Here is a 23,103-nt window from a genome sequence, read left to right on the forward strand (position 1 = left end):
TTGTGAAACATTTGCATTAGGTAATTTGAACAAAGTCAGCATAAAAGGATCATCATGCTTTCAGGCTGTGGTGACAGGGCAAAAAAACAGGGTTAAGCTCCTGACATACACTCTAGTGCTGACATTAAAATAGAGTCCAAAGTTCACAGCTTTACTCAGTCTGCAATAGTTTTCTTCTAATACCTAAGAGAACCCGAGAAAATTGATAACTGCTCATAAAAAATAAGGATACAATAGCTAGGCTTATTTATGTATTAAATAAATCAAGAATGATTCTAAAAATAATCGGTGAAATATAAAAAGTAAATCGCAGATAACGTAATATTTTCTTAAGTTTCAATAAGTTCAGTGTTAATAGCGTTAGTATTCCTGGACATAATGAATAAAATAAAGACTGTCCCACAGCAACTGATAATGCCGAAAACAGAGCTCTCGGAGACTCTTAAGTCTAAGATTTTCAAGATAGCTTTCCTTAAATTTCGTTGTTGTCCCAATATAGCAATGGTGTCGTATCGAATGTGTTTTCCAGGAGCTACAGTCACTACCTCTGAACCGGAAACAAGGTGACGACTCATTTAACTCAAGCTGTCAAACGGAGACAAATATTCCTCTGTGAAAAGATCCGAACAATAATAAAAATGTTTTCTAAGATAAACTTTTTTTTCCCAAACCCATATCACTGCCACTCAGATCATTATTACTGTATTATTTATAGCGCCCTTCACATACAGGGACGGTGCTAACAACTCTTTTGTCTCACTGGTTCCGGCGCTTTTGTCCGTTATCGCGCATGTCAAAATTGATTAATGATTTAAAATGTAGCATGGCACAACCAGTTCAACGAGAGCTAAGCCGACAAACGCGACACCCAGGGGACATCGCTGAGTATACAGTAACACCCAGTTAAGTAAGATTCAACCACATCGTCATGCCGTTTATACCGAACACCTCATGTGCTAAGCATAGTAGTACTCGATGCACCGCCCGTGTTAAACCTGTCAGCGTCCAGTGTAACCAAAGGCGACTGCTCTGAAAACCGAGGCACGCTGGAAGCCGCCCCTCACCTCCGCCCTCGATGTACACCTGGACATTCACCTTTGCCATTCCACAGTAACTTACCTCAGTTCACTGGCGTTGCAAATTGCTACTCAAAAATCAGACACGCAATTAAACCCACGTATCCGGATTTATAGCGAATACACCTCCACTCGATAATGCTTGTCGCCGAAGGTACAGGTTTCAGATCCAAAGGAAAGTAAGAAAACACGACGAAAACTCCACACAAATAACTCGGAATAACAGCGAGTAAGCACGAACCCTCCAGAGGTACGCTTACGATCGTTCGAGAACCGCCCCTGAAGGCGGTGATACGACGCAGGCGGAGTCTAGCGTCACAATGGGACCGCCCACCCAACAAACTCCGACAGTTACTGCTGACTCGTAATCTATAAATTACCATACGGTGTTGCTCGCACTTTTGCGAACATATTTTTTTCACATTTAATAAATGTGCTACTTCTTTTAAAATGTTTACCTGTATTATTCCTGCAAGCAACTGTACAGGAACCGAAGAAGCACGACTATGTTAACGTACGAAAAGGGTAGGTGGTAAAAAAGAGTTTACATTTTTTCATGCAGATTTATGCACGTCAGAAAATGCGTTTTATATTAGCCAAGTGTGTGGTATTTTAATAATGCATTCATGTTTAATAACTGTTCTATACGAATGCATACATTTTAAAATTATTTAATGACATTCTGACGGCAGTATTGTCGCCACACAACACCAGAAGCTTTGATATTATAGAGCCTTTCCCATGCTCCTGGCGCTTCACAGAAATTCAAAGTAAACAAGGATTATACGATATTGTGTAAAGATAAAAACAGGAAACGTAATGCTTTGAATTAAAATTAGAGACGATAAACCCGAATTAAAATAAAAAATACTACAAGAAAATCATGCACAAATAATGTGATCTGGATACCTACCTGCACAGGGGCAGTGAACTGAGAGAAAGGATTAGAATATCAGGGCAAGTTAAAAGCCTCACTGAAAAAATGAGCCTGCTGATCTTATTTAGTTAGGTAGGTCGTTTCAAAGTTTGGGTGCAATACAGTTGAAGGCGCTATTATCAATAGAGCAGAAGGTATTCGGGGGCGCTAGTAGATTTCCAGTATTAGTGAACCTCGGTGGGCAAACAGGAGCTTAGTGATGGACAAGGTTACTAATGTAGTCCGGTCCAAGGCTATTTAAAGCTTTTGTTGAATCAGTAGTAGAATTTTATATTTTTAAATTTTATATTTAACCCACCGGAAGCAAGTGAAGGTGGAACAGGATGCGTGTGATATGTCCAGACTTTTGAACCAAACCTTTGATAAAAGATTGGAAGGAGAGCCTGCCAGTACAGTAGTTGATGCAGGATTTAATATAAGCTTGAACATGTATCCCAGCATCAGAAAAGGAGAGGAACGAGCGAACACAGGTCGTGTTGCAAGTGTGGAAGTAAGAAAGGTTTTAATGTGATCCACGTGGGTAGAATAAGACAAAAATGACATCAAGATTCCTAGCAGAAATACAATATCTAATGTTATCATCAAGAGTAATCGAAAAGGAACTCATTTTTTTAAGATAAGCTTTAGTGGCAAGAGGCATGGCCCCTGTTTTGTTTAATTTTAAAGAGTTATATTCCATCCAGGTTTTAATTTCACAGACAAGTTGTAAGATGAGAAAACTCTGAACTTTCACCCTTAACACTAAAATAGATCAGAGAATTATCTTCATCTTACAGAGCAGGTCATTAATAAGTGTAGATAACACTGGTAAAAATTTGAAAGAGAAGCTGGATGCAGAGGAAAGACAGGGAAAATACAAAAGGAATATGAACTTGTATTAGTTGAATTATTAAGTTTATAAATTTGCCTTGAAAAAGGGTGGTCTCTGTATGTGGAACATGGATTTTTCTCCGCCTGACACAGTAGAGAAATGCTGCTAAATTGGTCATCAATTCTGTCCTGCAAAGAGATAAGTATGGCATGTGATGGACTATCCTTATATCCAGAGCCGGTTTCTTTCTTTTGGCCATCTTGCTGAAATAGGCTCAGATTCTCTATTACTCTTCCCTGGATAAATGTGTCTGGATTTAAGCATATTTTTTAATACATGTGCATTTTCTATAAAGAATATGTTTTATAAAACTATAGTTGTGTAAATGTTGGGGATGGGAGGAAAGTCCAAACACCTATGGAGAGAACATGCAAACTTCACATGGACAGCAAGTGCTGTATTCTAACTCAGGGCACTGGATCTGTAAGGCATCCAAAGTCACTGCCTCAGTCATAGTTGTTGAATCTTCATTGAAAAAGTAAATAAAGAAGTGTAGCATTTTGTTTCAAATTGTTCTTTTATTTTTTGCAGTAGAATCCTGTTTTGTTTTGATTTTTTTCTTAAGGTAGTGATGTGGCTAACAGGTTATTGTTTTTAGCCTGTTAGTGCTTTTATAGGGATAGGAATTATCTGTCTGGAGTTTAACTCTTCTCATATCTATGAGGGTTTCTCTCCAGGATCTCTTGGAATTCTTCTTTCACATTTCAAAGATGTATACACTTAAGATGATTGCCAACACTAAGTCTCCCCTAAGACAAACTTGTTCCACATCCACAGCTGCGAAAACGTAAGTTTTAAGTTTAAGAACAGCTACTGTACATGTAGAAATTGTCACCCATATTTCCTTTCCAACTCTAACAGCCTAGGAACAATTCCTCTGTTCTATTTTATAAGAATCCTTAAGAAAAACTGTCTCTGAAAATAGCTAATAACTCTTACAGTATCTATGATGGTTAAATGACCAAAATAACAGGCAAAGATTATGCACAAATATTTATATTTCAGTCAGTTTCCATTCATTAAGGAGGTTTCCAGTGAATAAATAAATCAGTTGTCTGACTCCAGTTGCATTTATAGTTATACCCTTTTCTAAATTGTTTAATTGCTAAATTGTTATTGTTTTCAGCTAAACTTGTCTTTTGCAATTTGATGATGGGGGTTGAGGTCAAGTTGGCAATGTGGGTTTAATAATTCAATTAGTAAGGACAGGTGTAGCCACACACAGAGAAGAAACATGACTGAACACAGGGTTTTTTTGAAAGGTTCAGAAGAAGTTTGCAGAATTTCAGTTTTCATTCATTTATCTGGCAACACATGCATGGCAGGAATCAGTCCTGGAAAGACTTCCATTCTATTGGAGGGCAGATTCACTCAATTACATACCTACACTCACTACTTCAGGAGACAATTTGATTAGCGGAATCCTCATATCTTTTTAATTCAGAAAAAAGCTGCTATACTCAGAAAAGATGAGACATGAGAAGAATAACTGTGACCCCACAAGACTTTCTACAGTGGTGTGAAAAACTATTTGCCCCTTCCTGATTTCTTATTCTTTTGCATGTTTGTCACACAAAATGTTTGTGATCATCAAACACATTTAACCATTAGTCAAATATAACACAAGTAAACACAAAATGCAGTTTTTAAATGATGGTTTTTATTATTTAGGGAGAAAAAAAATCCAAACCTACATGGCCCTGTGTGAAAAGTAATTGTCCCCTGAACCTAATAACTGGTTGGGCCACCCTTAGCAGCAATAACTGCAATCAAGCGTTTGCGATAACTTGCAATGAGTCTTTTACAGCGCTCTGGAGGAATTTTGGCCCACTAATCTTTGCAGAATTGTTGTAATTCAGCTTTATTTGAGGGTTTTCTAGCATGCACCGCCTTTCTAAGGTCATGCCATAGCATCTCAATTGGATTCAGGTCAGGACTTTGACTAGGCCACTCCAAAGTCTTCATTTTGTTTTTCTTCAGCCATTCAGAGGTGGATTTGCTGGTGTGTTTTGGGTCATTGTCCTGTTGCAGCACCCAAGATCGCTTCAGCTTGAGTTGACGAACAGATGGCCGGACATTCTCCTTCAGGATTTTTTGGTAGACAGTAGAATTCATGGTTCCATCTATCACAGCAAGCCTTCCAGGTCCAGAAGCAGCAAAACAACCCCAGACCATCACACTACCACCACCATATTTTACTGTTGGCATGGTGTTCTTTTTCTGAAATGCTGTGTTCCTTTTACGCCAGATGTAACGGGACATTTGCCTTCCAAAAAGTTCAACTTTTGTCTCATCAGTCCACAAGATATTTTCCCAAAGGTCTTGGCAATCATTGAGATGTTTCTTAGCAAAATTGAGACGAGCCCTAATGTTCTTTTTGCTTAACAGTGGTTTGCGTCTTGGAAATCTGCCATGCAGGCCGTTTTTGCCCAGTCTCTTTCTTATGGTGGAGTCGTGAACACTGACCTTAATTGAGGCAAGTGAGGCCTGCAGTTCTTTAGACGTTTTCCTGGGGTCTTTTGTGACCTCTCGGATAAGTCGTCTCTGTGCTCTTGGGGTAATTTTGGTCGGCCAGCCACTCCTGGGAAGGTTCACCACTGTTCCATGTTTTTGCCATTTGTGGATAATGGCTCTCACTGTGGTTCGCTGGAGTCCCAAAGCTTTAAAAATGGCTTTATAACCTTTACCAGACTGATAGATCTCAATTACTTCTGTTCTCATTTGTTCCTGAATTTCTTTGGATCTTGGCATGATGTTTAGCTTTTGAGGTGCTTTTGGTCTACTTCTCTGTGTCAGGCAGCTAATATTTAAGCAATTTCTTGATTGAAACAGGTGTGGCAGTAATCAGGCCTGGGGGTGGCTACGGAAATTGAACTCCAGTGTGATACACCACAATTAGGTTATTTTTCAACAAGGGGGCAATTACTTTTTCACACAGGGCCATGTAGGTTTGGATTTTTTTCCTCCCTAAATAATAAAAACCATTTAAAAACTGCATTTTGTGTTTACTTGTGTTATATTTGACTAATGGTTAAATGTGTTTGATGATCAGAAACATTTTGTGTGACAAACATGCAAAAGAATAAGAAATCAGGAAGGGGGCAAATAGTTTTTCACACCACTGTATATTAAATATGAAGTGATGTGTTTATTTATTTTAATACATATTTTTTCATATAAGACTCATTAATCTATCAATTGCTCACACTCGTATTCATATCAGATCAATTTATTTAGAGTTACCTATACATTAGCCTTGCATGTGAGTCTTTTGGATGTGGCAGGAAAACCAGAGTGCAGGAGAAAAACCCTTGTAGTAAAAGGGAAAATGTGCAAATTCCACATGACTGTATGAAGGGCAAGTATTAAACCTACTCTCCTAGAGATATAAGGCTGCTGTACTAGCCTATATTTGAGATATAATTTTAAGTCACATAAACACACAAACCAAATCGAATGTAACAAATGTGATCTACATGCTCTATACATTTATATTGCAAAAAAGTATTTATTATTTATTTAAATACACAGCAGATAGTAATGTCATCTAATAGTACTTGTTTGAATTAAAGGTTGGTTGGTATACATTCATATGATTCCTATGCTTTCCTCCACAAACTTTGATTTCCCTCCCCCAGGCTGAAGACAGGCTTGTTAAGTGTATTGGTGACCGTGAATTGACCTGGTATGAGTGTATGCTTGATTTCCATTCTTCAGTCTTAAGTTGGTTCCTGCCTTATACCTGTTGTTTCTGGGATAGGCATTGCTTCACTATAGAGGGTATATACAATTGGTGTATTTGTTTAAAACTTGATTTGTATGTTGAGTGTTTTATTGAAAACATTTTTCAGTGATGCTTGGATTTCTCTTTTATCTACATTTCAACAACAGTATCTTTACCAAATTTAAGGCCATTTTGCCTTCTTTACAAACAGAATAATAATTTAAAAAATATAATTTGTAGCTGATCTTGATTTTTTAGTAACAAGACTCTACATAATGTATAACTAATGAATGACTTATGAACTGGATTTTTAAAAAGGCAAAAATAGATGATATTATAGACTCAAACTTTTGAAATCTGAAAGCACTTGTCACTGACAAGTAAAGAAACAAAAGTCATTAAAGACTAACTTTGCACATTTTTGTGCACCTGTGGCTTTAAAGAATATGTGATAGACACCTCTGCATTATCACATACATTATGTGTGTACTTTATGAAAGCAATCTGGACAAACTACACCAGGCTACTCATGATGGTACCATTAAGCAAAAACAAGCAAGCTGTGTTTAATTATGCACATTAGACTCTCTGTTATCATTCAGGTTTACTATTCTCCGTTCTTTTTGTTATAGGCTCTTAAGGAAGGTTAGAGGACTGGTTAAGGATCATCAGTCAGCCAATCCAAGTGATATTTACAGATGTACAGTAAATATTATCGTCTAATTTAGTCGCTAATGCATGAATACCTATCAATGAAGTTGCCTTTTTGAAGAAAGAAGATCTGAAAGAGTGCTGTGATATTTCTGTGAAGAAGAATTCTTTTTTCTAGCTTTGCATATGATCTTCTAGCAAACTCGTCAGATTCTCTAACACTGTTCTCATGAGACTTCAGGGGGGCTGACTGCAGCTGTCAAGCCAATACCACTCCCTGGCTTGTATGGTTTAAACTGTCACAATTCTCAAAGCACAGTATGTCACCAACAAACTCTTTTAAGATCCCACACGTCAGCAGGTGGAAAACAAAAGAGCTAAGGGACATTAGCACTCAGTTATTGTCTGTATTGTTCATGGAGCTGCAGAAGTTCATTTTTGGAGCACCCTTAAAAATGACAATATTATGAAACAAAGCAATCAGGCAGCTTAAAGTAACTTGCACTGAGAACTGAGTAACACAGGTGCACAATAATATCCATGTATTTTCTAACCTGCATATTCTAAGTTAGGGTTGAGAGGAGCAAGTATATTTTGTTGCAATATCAACACAAAAATGAACCAGTCCTGTATAGGGTGTCAATCCATCAAAGGACATGCACATGCACACATCCACTCTCACATTCACTTGGCCATCTTAGAATCATTAATTAACATAACTTACCTGTGTTTAAGATGTGGAAGGAAAAACTAAGTACTTGGGGAAAAATATTCAGAAAGTAGCCAAGCATAGAGCTGTGAGAATTCAGGACTAATTGCTGCACCGTATATAGAACTAGCTGTTCTGTGCGGCTCCGCCTGCATAGTAGTGAAACAGGACAAACTTTAGAAATCAATAAAAAAAATTTTTAAAAATGTAATAGTTTATAGTGAGAAGAATTTATAATGATAGCTTTCATATCCGAGGGCTTCTTGATATACAATATGTTTGCTTTTGCTATCAGGTGCGGGAATGTAGCTGTGATCTCTTTGCCAAAAGTGTAAAAAGTTGGCAAGGTGTCTCTGGCCAAGCAGAAGGTAGGTACACTCCAACGTCAAACGTTGTCACTTTGTCTTATCGTCTTCAGCTCTAATGGGATAGCGACCCCGCTTGGGGAGAAGATCACGTGGCCATGATATCTCTGCCAATGAGCAGGTACCCAGTAAAAAACGTGTAGCTGTGATCTCTCCCTCAAAATGTCAAACATTACTCTTTGCCAATCTCTAGATGATAATGTCTGCTGAATAAACAGATATCACTAGCTAAGGCAAGGTACGCTCCAACATGTGGTGAGAACTAAAGCAACTCGAACAGAGGCCGGCATGTGAGTGAGGATGGCCCCGCTCCAGATCCCTATTCTTGAGGTACCCCTGGCTCTTGGATTCGTGCAAATAAATAGGCGCCACAACCGAATTATGAGAGAAGTCGCAAAATCAACCAGAATGTTCAAGCAAATTATAGAAAAAACCTGATCTAAATCCATTAAATAGTTCTTTTGTGAAAAGACAGTCGTTGGATTTTAAATATATATAGAGATAATATAGCGCTCAGTGATATACCATATATATAATAAAGTTTGATTGGGTGGTTAATATTGTAGGAGAAATTAAGATGAGAAAACAGCATGTACATACATACATACACAGCATGACTGGGACATTTATTTTACAATAAAAGTGTTTTATCTAATCTTTTACTGCATTCCATGAGTTCAATTATCCATGACCTCTTATTGGAATAAGAAAGTTCAGAAAATAAATTAATGAATAAAACAAAATCTACAGTTTGGTACATCCTGAGAAAGAAAGCAAGCACTGGTGAACTCCGCAACACAAAAAGACCTGGACGTCCACGGAAGACAACAGTGGTGGATGATCGCAGAATCATTTCCATGGTGAAGAGAAACCCCTTTACAACATCCAACCAAGTAAACAACACTCTCCAGGGGGTAGGCATATCAATATCCAAGTCTACCATAAAGAGAAGACTGCATGAAAGAAAATACAGAAAGTGCACTGCAAGGTGCAAGCCACTCATAAGCCTCAAGAATAGAAAGGCTAGATTGGACTTTGCTAAAGAACATCTAAAAAAGTCAGCACAGTTCTGGAAAAACATTCCTTGGACAAATGAAACCAAGATCAACCTCTACCAGAATGATGGCAAGAAAAAAGTATGGAGAAGGCGTGGAACAGCTCATTATCCAAAGCATACCACATCATCTGTAAAACACGGTGGAGGCAGTGTGGTGGCTTGGGCGTGCATGGCTGCCAGTGACACTGGGACACTAATGTTTATTGATGATGTGACACAGGACAGAAGCAGCCAAATCAATTCTGAGGTGTTCAGAGACATACTGTCTGCTCAAATCCAGCTAAATGCAGTCAAATTGATTTGGCAGCGTTTCATGATACAGATGTACAATGACCCAAAACATACAGCCAAAGCAACCCAGGAGTTTATTAAAGTAAAGAAGTGGAAAATTCTTGAATGGCCATGTCAGTCACCTGATCTTAACCCAATTGAGCATGCATTTCACTTGTTGAAGACTAAACGTCGGACAGAAAGGCCCCACAAACAAACAGCAACTGAAAGCCGCTGCAGTAAAGGCGTGGCAGAGCACTAAAAAGCAGGAAACCCAGCATCTGGTGATGTCCATGAGTTCAAGACTTTAGGCTGTCATTGCCAGCAAAGGGTTTTCAACCAAGTATTTGAAATGAACATTTTATTTCCAGTTATTTAATTTGTCCAATTACTTTTGAGCCCCTGAAATGAAGGGATTGTGTTAAAAAACTTTAAATGTTTAACTTTAGTTACCTCACATTTTTATGCAATCATTTTGTTCAACCCACTGAATTAAAGCTGAAAGTCTGCACTTCAACTGCATCTGAATTGTTTCATTTAAAATTCATTGTGGTAATGCATAGAACCAAAATTAGAGAAAAGTTTTCTGTCCAAATATTTATGGACCTAACTGTACATATACAGTACTTTGTTCCTTTCAACATATCTTTTTTAAATACTGTTCCAGAGTACCATCCATGATTTATTTTATGCCCTGTTTGAATTAAAATTTTTCATAATGTTGCTGTGTGTTATGTTACTCTTGTATTTATTTTTTTATGTTTTGTGTTTTTTCTTTTCTCCCAATCATTTACTCTTTGTTGTGTTCCTTGTCTGTAAGGATGAGGCCTTTCATTAGATTAATGCCCTTGGGTGCTGTAGTTGCAATGGCTGCAGTTACTTAAGGGCTATTTAAAGTTCTTGTTTATTGTCATGGTGCATATTGTACATAGTACAATAAAATTCTTTATTTCAAGTCTAATTAGAATAGTGACAGAAATACCAACATTTTGTTTTTTATGTTACATTGTTGTTAAAATATTTGTTGCCGTGATTGGCTGTTTAGTAACTTTACAACCTATGACTAGAAACTGGCCTGAATCTAGTAGTGTGAGCTTCAGTGGCCCTGCAAAAGAAGAAGGTAGAAGGCAGACATGAGAAAAGCAGCCAGGGAGGATGGCTGAGCTCCATAATAATATTTTTTTGCTCTTCTAAGGCAGCAACTTTTGTATATGTCCAGAACAGAAGGCAATATTCTGTGCCACCTTCATCACCCTTTGCAGAGTTTTATGATCTTGAGTTGAGCAGGAGCTGTACCAGGAGGTGATGCAGCCAGTGACGATGGATACCACTATGCACCTGTAGAAGTTATTGAGAACAGGTAGGGAAATTGACACTTTTCTCAGATGTCGGAGGAAGTAAAGGCATTGGTTACCCTTCTTGGCACGCAAAGGTTTGTGAAAAAAACAAAATGGCTGATACCACAGTAACTGTGCTGTTTAGTTCTGTTTTGCTCTTTCAACCAATAGTATTTGATTTTATTCACTTTTGATAAACTTTTGGATTTCTGGATTTCGGGTTATACTTATTAAAGTATTGTGTAAGCAAGGAGTTTTGGCAGATACTGAGAAGAATTGTCATCTGTATATTGTATAATTAAATTTTCAAATGCATGTGTCCCACAGGTGACAGTTACATAATGCCAGGAATAGACAAAAAAGTAATGTAAATATTTAGTTTAAGATTCAGAAAGCTTTGTAAGCCAATGCCAAATTTAGAGGGAAGGTGGCAACTACATTTTTATTTTTGTGTTTTACTTTTGATATTTGTCTTTTTGTCATTATTTATTTTGTCCTTTTACCTAATCAGGCCATATCTTGCCCCACATTTTTGTTATAGTTTTTACAGTTTAGGCATCATAGTCAAAAAATGCATGTGAAAACCCCTTCTAGCTATCACACTAATCTGAACACAAATTTAAACATTATTAGTAGCCACTTCAATTTTTTCACACTTCCAGAAGGTCTGTGCGTTCTCCTTAACCCAAACCCTCAACAAATAAAGTGTGAATTCCCAAAAAGTTGAATAACTGGAGCAATTATCAGTTTATGAAGGCCTGAAATAAACCTAGAGTAAGAAGAACTGTTTCTTTTCTAACCCGTTTTATTCTTTACAGTGTTGCAGTACTAATTTTAGGGTGGAAACTGTATCACAGGATACACACACATCACAGCCAATTAACCTACCACACAAATGTCTGCAATACTGAAAAAAATAGGAGCTGTTGGAGGAAGGTCCATACAGATATGGGCATATCAGGCTTCTATGTGTATAAAAGAAGAGCAAAGCGCTGCTCTTAAATATATAGAAAAGCCAGTTAAACAAGAAATTTCAAAGAAGAAACTGGGTCAAGAAAAGTGAAACAGTAAATATGCCAACAGAAATTTAGTAATGGGTTCATTGAACTAATCAAAACTGACTGAACGTAAAACAGGGCCATCAACAGCTAAAAAGGGGTGACCAGGCCTACGGATAATTAATGAAGGCTTAAATGGATTAATGCACATTTTTGAAAAGGAAGCTGTCCCAACAAAATGTAACAGAATTAAGTGGAGTTATAGTAGTTAAGACATCCAAAAAAAGGAACAACTGAATAAAAAATAAGGAAGAAACATTCAAACAGAAAGTCTAAACTCTATCAAGTGACAGTAACTTGGGGAATGCTAATAATATTAAGTAACAAGGGAAAATGTAATCAGGGGGAAAAATTAGAGGAGACTGGGTTATAAGAAACTAGAATAAAGTCAAATAGACCAATCAGACAAAACAGTTTAAATTAAAGCAACACAAAATTAATTGGATTAATGATAACCATTCAGCAGGTCAGCAGTATAAAGTGAGAAAAACTGGACCAAGTGAAAATAAAAGAAAAAACCTGAGTCATGGATAAGAAAGGTAAATCAGAAATAGGTCCATACCAAAAAAGGAGCAGATTAAGTGAGTCAAATGAAACTGAATCATTGAAATAACAGTTTTTAACTGATAATAGAATGAATCGGCATAAATTACACCAATTAATGAAGGCGAACTAGAGAAAATTATGTGACCCTTAACCAGTCAAATATTAATTGAGGAATAGACCTGCACTGTATATCCTTAAGATTGGAGTCTCAAGATGCTGTCCACCACCTTGTGGTGCAGAAATTGTGAAAATATAAATTAATTGAGTAGGCAGAGAAATATCTGCATATCATTTCTTCTCCAGCCCAGATACCCTTTCACATGCTTAAGAAAAGCTGCATGGTTTCATCTTCTTAATTCCAAGAATTCACCAAATGATTTAATTCATTTATGCATTCACTTATTCAATTTCTGAAATACTTTAATTGTAAACTAGGGGTTTTTGTCCCCCTGCTCGCTTTGCTCGCTAACCCCAGGTCAGCACTACGCAGTAGCCACTTTGTGTTTCTGCCGTTCATGTATTGAGGTTGCGAATGTGCAATTTAAACAGATTGTTATTTTCATGGGAATTGTTACATATGTATAATAGAACTAACTATTTTACATTAAAACGAGTAATTAACCATATTAAAAAATTGTAAAACGTAATAATTGGAAAGTAAAATATGTTTCATGTTGTGTTAGAGTTATTTGTTTTGTTATATGATTTTGTTCTATTTGGCTCTGAAATTAACACGTAAATACTTTTTAAACTTACACTTTTACAGTAAAATTTTCACCAATATCGCATTGAATTTTGATTTTGTGTTTGGACTTACATTGTGACAACGCAATGTATAACTGCCTGTGAGTGAATTTTGTTTCTTTCTCTCTAATAAATAAACTGACTTTTTCGAATGTTTGTCTCAGTGATTTGTTAATTTTCTTTGCAAAAGCTATTCTAATGAGAAACTGTTAACATTTTAATACGAATGGCATATCAAGATCTCCTTTGGTGTCTGATGTTATCCGCGGAAGATGTACAACATTACCTTTCTTGGATACATCTTTCTTTCAACAATAAATTGGGTGGTGGAAGACCTGACAGTGTTAACAGTTGTAGATATTCTTCAGGATATTGTAAGTTGATGTTTTCATCTTCCACACGATCACCAACAGCTGTTTCAGCATAGTCTATTGATAAGCATTTAACCAATTTGCCATGTAACTGATTGACAATTTTTGCTCATTTCTTATGTTGATAACCCTTCAGGATGAAATTTTCAATAAGATTTGGACATAATAAGTCTTCTTTAATTGGGAACTTAAAGTGAGAAAAATGTAAAAAATTATAAGATCAGAGAGAACAGGAACTGTGCCTGTGAAAAGCATTTACACGAATGAGAGGTGAGAGGACCATGTGCATGGTTGAATATGGTTGAGAGGGGGGTGGAACTTGAAAACATGTTATGGCAAAAGTCTCATCTCAATGTGACTTGAAAAAATCTTTTTGAAATAGTCTTGTCTCGTGTCAAGATTTTCTTTTATAATATAGAGACAATATTGTTGGACTACAGTGGGCTGGTGCCCTGCCCAGGGTTTGTTTCCTGCCTTGTGCCCTGTGTTGGCTGGGATTGGCTCCAGTGGACCCCCGTGACCCTGTAGTTGGGATATAGTTGGTTGGATAATGGATGGATGAATATTGTTGGATTCTAGAGCTCATATTAAAAGGAGTGAGCTCAAGTGAGGAAGCTCTGGGCAGTGCAGGGCACAGTCACTCACACACCCTCAGACAGTTACTCAGGGACTATTTGAGTTAACAATCAAGCTAGCTTAAACATTTGGAATGTGGTAGAAACTTATATTAGCCAAAGAAACTCCATGCAACCATAGGGGGAACATGCAGATTTCATACACACACATACATAAGGTCCTTGACAGGGATATGAACCCTGCTCCACATAACATTGTGAAATAGTAGAATATTTCAGAAACTATAAAGCTTTGTCCTATTCTCCTTGACAAGATGTGAAGGAACTTGTAGGAAAATATGCACTGAAACAAAGTGATGAGTTTATTTTAAACAGCTTTATGTTAAGAGAGTTAAATAAAATAAGTAACTAAATAATATGACAAGCTGTCATCTTTCTATTGTATCTTTAGTATATTTATTTCTTCCTGAATGTCTTCTGGGTCTGTAGTTCGGATTTTACTTTTAACTTCTTGCTGACAGAATTTAAATTTTCTAGCTTGCATAAAATGTGTAGCTTGGACTGGTGTACATGGTCTGAGGAGCAGGAACTGTGGAAGAATAATTTTAGGGTAACATAGTATTCATCTTAAAGAAATTGCATATAGGGTTAATAAATGTGGGAAACCAAATAAAGGTCAAGTGAGCAACAAAATGTACACTGAACTATAAGAACTGGTTTAGGAAAAATACTGAGATGGTCAAGCAAATAAAGAATGCACCAGAAGAAAGGCTGATGTAATATACAAAATGTACTGAAGGATGACTAAGAGATGTCTAAGAAATCAGCAGATGTCCTATAAACTAGAATGGACAGTTGTTATATACACAGAAATTTCAAGGGTGGTGTCTCATCTCAAAAGGCATAAGAAGAACCAGAATATAATAAGACTTTTATATAAATCATTTGGGTGTAAACCAATAAACCAAACAGAGTAAAATATATGCATTGATTGACACTGTATGCAAATTCAACAGTCCTTATCCTTTGTTTCTTAGACCATTCTGATCATGCTGTAACAGACTGCTTTTGAAGAATGCTCCCTCCAAGGCATTTTGCCGAGGAGTCATTAAAAGATACAATGAACTGCTTTTCTTCAGCCTGATTACTGAATTGTCCTGTTAGAGGATGTTTCTTTCTTTAATAAGATGTTACATTTCGACTACAGAACATTACTTATTTTAGCAATAAATTAAGGACGGATGAGGGAGATTAGCAAAGAAGAACAATCTAACTGGCAAGCACATTAAATTTTAAAGAGCCCGAAGGTTTTCAACCTTGCAGCAGATTGATGATGAAGGTGGATGCTAATTATTTTGTAATTTTAAGTGCATTATCATGTTTACAGTGCTGTTAGAGAAAAGGATGGATTCATGGATAGATAAGAATGTTGAGCCTAAGGAAGAATGGAGAAACTCTATTTTTTGATTCACAGGAACAAACATGAAAGAAGCTAGGTTTGTAATGAAGGAACAAATAAAGTTCTATCTATCTATCCATCTACCCATCTATGGGTATCATTTACCATTTTAATACCAATAAGGAAAAGAAGATCATGTTGAAAATAGAGAAAAGTATATCTAAAAAAACACAGTATGTTGCCTTAGACTGAAGATGAGGACAATGTCAACAGGCTTTTCTTTAACATATGTCTTTGGCACTGTTGTTCCTTTTAACCCATCTCCTGATCTGAGAATTGATAGCTGTTGCATTGCTGCACTCTATTTGTTACATTTGCCTCACTGGTTTTCTGTCCTGCTTTTTTTCATCTTTGTCCTTTTAGAGTGATGTGGCTTTACAGTAATATAGCTTGCTAAGAAGTGGGAGGTTTTAGGCTATCTGTCTTGCAGAAGATGTAAAACAGACACTGGCTGACAGATTTTCCTCCATTAGCAGGATGTAATCTGGGTAATGTCATTTTTATACCAAAAGAAAATTAGGACCCACTTCGAAATGCTCCTCAAAACAAAGACAATTAGAACTTATGTCTTTCAGATCATGCCTATAGGGATTTTTCAACCTGAGAACATGCTTTTGATATAATTATTAATTTTTTAATTGCTCGATTCCCTTGGCGTCTTAATAATATCTTTCTAGAAGTATGCTTAGGGCTTTTATTTGTCTTATCTAATTTGTATCCTGAAAATATTTTACCAAGACTGTCTTAAGTTTTTCATTTTTAAGAAGAAAATCCCATTTGGACACAAGATCCATTTGTTGGGGCACACATCTTCAGTGAAACGTGCTGATGCATACCACCCTGCCACAGAGAAAGAACAAAGAGATCTCGGGATTTGTAACAGCTAATCAGCAATGAATGACAGACACTAATGAATGAATTCAAGGAAGTTTCTTCCTGACTGTAATGTCCTGGGCTTTGAGAGTTTGCTAAAAAGACCTCCATGCCAAAAAGCTTTTATACAGTTACTTACAAGCATTTTCTGGACTATTATTATTCATAGGCTATTAAAATGTAAATTGAATTTCACCACTGAATTAATTCTCTAATGATTTAGATGTTTACAGTTTAATTTTAATGCTGTGCACCCTGTCATCCACCCTCTTCAGGCTTGGATGATTGGCTTAATACAATAAAACTTACGAAATATGTAATGTTTTCTCATTCTCTAAGTGTAAATGGCATGCAGTATTGTGCATATACCTATGATGGCAGGTACTGCAGATAGCATTGTAGTCTCATCATCATGGGACATTCTTCTGTTTTTAGATGTGTGTCCTTGTGTTCGTGACAGTTTTCTCATGACATTCCTTCTGGGCCTTGTGCCCTCTGCAGCCTTGAGTGGCTCTGGCTGCACCTGAACATCATATGCCTAACATTACCTTATTTACACATCTATATTGAGACATCTGTCGAACCATGTTTTTACTCAATTATCCAAGTCCAATCCAAGCTGTCAGGGTATACTGAGGTTCTGCACAATCCTGCATTTAAGAAATTAGCTTCAGAATGTGGATAGATGGGAGAGATGCATGGATTATTAAATGAGGCCTGTAGGAAGTTGCTGCTTATCCCTTATCCCATCAACAAGAATTTTATGGGGTTGGGGTGGGTGAATCTGAAAAGAAATCCAGTATGTCTCTGTGACAACTCAACAGAGTGAGCCAATTTAAAGATACCACTAGGTCTGCTATCATGTGTTTGAAATGCAAAATAACAAGAGTATTAGAGAAAGAATAATCAACACACTATCCCCACAGAAAATGCAACACAGCCTAGAGTTGGACTATAAGGGTCAATGCACTATTATATGGCAAAACTATACTGTGCAGCCCTCATTATATAAGCTTACTATGTGATGTTACTGATTAAACCGCTAACTCATGATGAACAATCTCATTTAAAGTTAATGTGGTCAGACAGAAGATGCCCCATGCAGTGCCATATGACTACTTTGCTCTGATGATAGCTCACATGTTGAATATGACCAAGAGGCACTGACCACAAAAGAACTCTGCGTTTTACTAGAAAAAGTTTAGCAATCATTACAAAGGTTATTTTGAGATACCAGGAAATAGAGATCTTTCTAATTCAAGTAAAAGGTAACTGGATTGGGATATTGTTGATTATTATTAAAAACCCAATTATTGTGATGATTCTAAGCTCAAGTGCAAAATTAAATAACTGATAAGCTTTTAATTTGATCTCCAGGCTCCACTGGTGCATGTTTTTGTTGTATGTTGATTTCAATAAATCAAGATCAACAGCCTTCTAAAAATAAAAAGTGGGCAGCTAACCAAATATGTTAGAAAATATGTTATAAAAAGGAATGAGCCCTTTATCCGCACACCCTCTGAACAATTATAGAAAACAAAGGCTGGACTTCTGTTCCTTGTCAACGGGAAAAATAGAAAAAGATGTTAACTTTAGAGTGCTAATCCTAAGAAATATTCCAAAGGTGGAATTGTTCTTCCAGAACCGACAGCCTAAACTATGTTAATCAATACCTGTCAGTTAGGAATCATCTGTCTGAAAAATGATGTGCTACTGCTCTTGATGGTTGCAGATGCCTGTATATGATCCAAACTCTTCCTGTGTAGACAAATAAAAAAAGTGGAACCAAATCCTTATAGTTATGAGCCAAAATGGTTCAAGAACTCCCAGGCCAAGTGACTAATAGGATTAGACGTTTCCTCATTTCATAGGAAAAAGCCCCATTCATGGCCAGTCACGGCAGCCCTTCTTCCACATTTTAACCAGAAAGTGATTGACACTGTATCTGAATTCAGCACTTAAGCCTAGGGCCAAAAAAGAGACCAGCAGATCCCCTTAAATATATTTGTCATTATATGACGGGAGACAGAAAAAAAACATTGTTATGGCTGAAAGGTTCTTTCTATATTAACTAGTGTAACTCAGCTTTGTCTCTGGTTTACATAGCACATTTACAGGCAAGTATCACCTGAAAACACTGAAAAAAAGATTAACAAGAGATTGAAAGAAAAAAACAGAATTCAATTGTTTGCATGGTCTTACCGCCCAAAGTCCAAAAATGTCTCACTGTGTTCCTCACCCTGTAAGATGGGATTTCTGGAAGAAAATCAGACTAGGATGAGTAAAAGTAATGGGAATTCTAATAAAAGGAATGCAAGGTAACTATAATATAAAATCTAATTTCACATTATAACATATAGCATAGAGATCAAAATGTCACTGTGGCAGTGTGGCTCCACATTGTAACATAATTGTGGATTGCGTGTTGCCTCCATGACTGGGTGTTCCGGTTTGCATCTTCCATGCCCATTAAGTTGACCGGTGACCCTAAATTGGCCCAGTGTGAGAGGGTGTGGGTGTGTGCATGAGTGTCTCCTTAACAGATTGACTCTCTGTTCATGTTTAGTTCTAGGTACAGTACAGGTTTAAACCTTCATGGCCCTGCCCTGGATTAGGTGGATAATGGATAGATTAAAGAATGAACATACAGTAGGCAAAGAGGACAATAATAACACTTGAGAGCTACACCTTTTATCTAAGGCTAGTGACTAGCTATGACTGCTTGCTTGCTTTCTGCTTCTTTGAGGATATATTTTTTTCTTTGAGGCTACTTTTATTGTAACAGTGGATTGTCTCTAGTAATCTGTGCATGTGTATAGGTGTGTAAGAACCTGAACTCCCTCTTGGATTTCTTCCTCTCTGACTTCATCTAGTGAATAGTGTCATAGCTGACAGCTCCACGCTCTCACTTAACTTTATGAGCACGCTCCCTGTGAGTCACACCTACTTCCTGCTGAGTGGTTATAGGTGTCTGTAAAATTATCTATGTACTCTAGCAGATCTGGACAGAATCTCTCAAACCGCTTTGTGCTTCATTACTCCATCTGATGGTGACTCACACTGAGCAACTTGTTATGCTGAGTGGGTTTATCAGTAATTACTTAAGTGATATCACTTCCTGTCCCACAGAGAATACATAACTTAGTTTAGCTGTGAGCATTTTGAAGTCTGCAGGCTCTTTCTCGCAAGTGAAGCAACACTGAAACTGAAAAGTAAATGACCAGTAGGAGCCAACTTTACTGTACTGAGCAAATCTCTTAAATGTTAAGTCACAAACTGGTGACACTGTCACTGTCAGTTTCAGGATCACCTGCTTTCCTCTCATAGTTTTTTTGTTTGTCTCCCTTGGTCTTTCTCAATGTGCACTACTCAATAATCATCCTCCTTTTTGCTAATTGCACAAGCAGGTCCCTAACTTCTCCAACACATAATTTACTCCTCTTGATAAAGAAAAAGACTTACTACTGATTTCTGTGATATGGACTTGGTCAAGCTTCACAAAAACTGTCAAGGAATGCCAAAAGGAAGTCAAGATCAGATTACCCTACAGAAGTTATTAAGAAAAAAGAAAAACCAGGGTATTCTGAGAACTGGTTAGAGACTTCTACAGGATTTTATTGTGTGTCTCTTGGTTTCTTTAAGAAAGTTATGCAGTACACTTTAAATCAGTGTGTCTCTTTGTATCTGCTATAAGCTTGATTAAGACCATTAAAGTAAAATGCAAGGATGGGTATTTTTCCACACATTTGAACCTATTTCTTTCTCTAAATGTACATAATTGTAAGGTTAACCATGCAGCTCCAGGGAACGTCAGGTACTTACTTAGCATCTATATGACGTTAATTCATTCTAGTTAAGTCTGTATGGGTTTTTCTGTATCCCAAAGACATGTATGCATGCTAGTTTAACTGACAAATTGTCCTCAGTGAGTGAGAATACCTTGCTTTCAGCTTGGCTCTGATCCACTGTGACCATGAACAGGGTTAAGTGAAATCGAACATGAATGGATGGAGATGTACTGTATTTATTTATAGATATGCACCACTCAGAATGGAACCAGTCCAATTCCCTTCAGAATTAGAATTTAAGAACAATTGTGACGAGAACTGTCCAACAACAACTTTTATTTATATAGCACACTTTCATAAAAAGAATGTACAGTAGCTCAAATTGCTTTACAAGGCGTCAAAGAGAAAGGTACCAGAAAAGAACAAAACAATAACAACTTCATCCTTGCTATTCAACTAGATTCTCCAAAAGAATGGCAAATCAAGTTTTGAAAGTCCCTAAAATCCTACTCTTCGCCACACTACTTGATAATTTATTCTGTATGCCTATGCTTCTTTATGTGAAGATTTTTTTTGCCAGATATAATATATTAGCAGAATACCCGCGCTTCGCAGCGGAGAAGTAGTGTGTTAAAGAAGGTATGAAAAAGAAAAGGAAAAATTTTTAAAATAACGTAACATGATTGTTAATGTAATTGTTTTGTCATTGATATGAGTGTTGTTCTCATATCTATATATATATATATATATATATATCTCTATCTATATATATATATATATATATATATATATATATATATATCTCTATCTATATATATATATATATATATATATATATATATATATATATATATACAGAGAGAGAGAGAGAGAGAGCAAAATACCCGCACTTGGCAGCGGAGAAGTAGTGTGTCAAAGAAGGAAAGAGAAACAAAAGGAAACATTTTGAAAATAACGTAACATGATTGTCAATGTAATTGTTTTGTCACTGTTATGAGTGTCGCTGTGATATATATATATATAGCAAAATACCCATCAGAAAATGTACCACGACATCTGACACGCCTCCTTTTTACTGTTTTCTCACAGCTTGGGTTGCTGCTGTCATAATGGGTTTGAGTCTACATATATATATATATATATATATATATATATATATATATATATATATACAGTTGTGTGAATAACTATTTGCCCCCTTCCTGATTTCTTATTCTTTTGCATGTTTGTCACACAAAATGTTTCTGATCATCAAATACATTTAACCATTAGTCAAATATAACACATGTAAACACAAAATGCAGTTTTTAAATGATGGTTTTTATTATTTAGGGAGAAAAAACAATCCAAACCTACATGGCCCTGTGTGAAAAGTAATTGCCCCCTGAACCTAATAACTGGTTGGGCCACCCTTAGCAGCAATAACTGCAATCAAGCGTTTGCGATAACTTGCAATGAGTCTTTTACAGCATCTGGAGGAATTTTGGCCCACTCATCTTTGCAGAATTGTTGTAATTCAGCTTTATTTGAGGGTTTTCTAGCATGAACCGCCTTTTTAAGGTCATGCCATAGCATCTCAATTGGATTCAGGTCAGGACTTTGACTTGGCCACTCCAAAGTCTTCATTTTGTTTTTCTTCAGCCATTCAGAGGTGGATTTGCTGGTGTGTTTTGGGTCATTGTCCTGTTGCAGCACCCAAGATTGCTTCAGCTTGAGTTGACGAACAGATGGCCGGACATTCTCCTTCAGGATTTTTTGGTAGACAGTAGAATTCATGGTTCCATCTATCACAGCAAGCCTTCCAGGTCCTGAAGCAGCAAAACAACCCCAGACCATCACACTACCACCACCATATTTTACTGTTGGTATGATGTTCTTTTTCTGAAATGCTGTGTTCCACAAGGTATTTTCCCAAAAGTCTTGGCAATCATTGAGATGTTTCTTAGCAAAATTGAGACGAGCCCTAATGTTCTTTTTGCTTAAAAGTGGTTTGCGTCTTGGAAATCTGCCATGCAGGCCATTTTTGCCCAGTCTCTTTCTTATGGTGGAGTCGTGAACACTGACCTTAATTGAGGCAAGTGAGGCCTGCAGTTCTTTAGACGTTGTCCTGGGGTCTTTTGTGACCTCTTGGATGAGTCGTCTCTGCGCTCTTGGGGTAATTTTGGTTGGCCGGCCACTCCTGGGAAGGTTCACCACTGTTCCATGTTTTTGCCATTTGTGGATAATGGCTCTCACTGTGGTTCACTGGAGTCCCAAATCTTTAGAAATGGCTTTATAACCTTTACCAGACTGATAGAGCTCAATTACTTCTGTTCTCATTTGTTCCTGAATTTCTTTGGATCTTGGCATGATGTCTAGCTTTTGAGGTGCTTTTGGTCCACTTCTCTGTGTCAGGCAGCTCCTATGTAAGTAATTTCTTGATTGAACCAGGTGTGGCAGTAATCAAGCCTGGGGGTGGCTACGGAAATTGAACTCAGGTGTGATACACCACAGTTAGGTTATTTTTTAACAAGGGGGCAATTACTTTTTCACACAGGGCCATGTAGGTTTGGATTTTTTCTCCTAAATAATAAAACCATCATTTAAAAACTGCATTTTGTGTTTACTTGTGTTATATTTGACTAATGGTTAAATGTGTTTGATGATCAGAAACATTTTGTGTGACAAACATGCAAAAAAATAAGAAATCAGG

The 23,103-nt window shown here is 37.0% G+C and overlaps 1 protein-coding gene and 1 long non-coding RNA gene across 5 annotated transcripts in view; one reads left to right on the top strand and one right to left on the bottom strand.

The window, feature by feature from the left end:
* The window catches only part of sema4ba (sema domain, immunoglobulin domain (Ig), transmembrane domain (TM) and short cytoplasmic domain, (semaphorin) 4Ba), a 274,559-nt gene that overhangs the window by 194,010 nt on the left and 57,446 nt on the right, over positions 1–23,103 (bottom strand). For 2 of the 4 annotated variants that reach the window (XM_039773328.1, XM_039773329.1), the window contains exon 1: positions 1,120–1,338. The exons of 1 other annotated variant lie outside the window; for it this stretch is intronic. The gene's annotated coding sequence lies outside the window, so the exon portion shown is untranslated. Of the gene's footprint in view, positions 1–1,119; positions 1,339–18,825; positions 18,851–23,103 lie in introns of those variants that run through there. One more of the 4 variants, XM_039773330.1, reaches the window with a different exon arrangement.
* LOC120541573 lies at positions 1,447–8,744 on the top strand. Its single transcript, XR_005636034.1, has 3 exons — positions 1,447–1,601; positions 3,562–3,671; positions 7,241–8,744. It is a non-coding gene; the product is annotated as an uncharacterized LOC120541573 (long non-coding RNA).

The sequence above is a fragment of the Polypterus senegalus genome, chromosome 12 (genome assembly GCF_016835505.1).
Source record: "Polypterus senegalus isolate Bchr_013 chromosome 12, ASM1683550v1, whole genome shotgun sequence".
Taxonomy (NCBI): Eukaryota; Metazoa; Chordata; class Cladistia; order Polypteriformes; family Polypteridae; genus Polypterus; species Polypterus senegalus.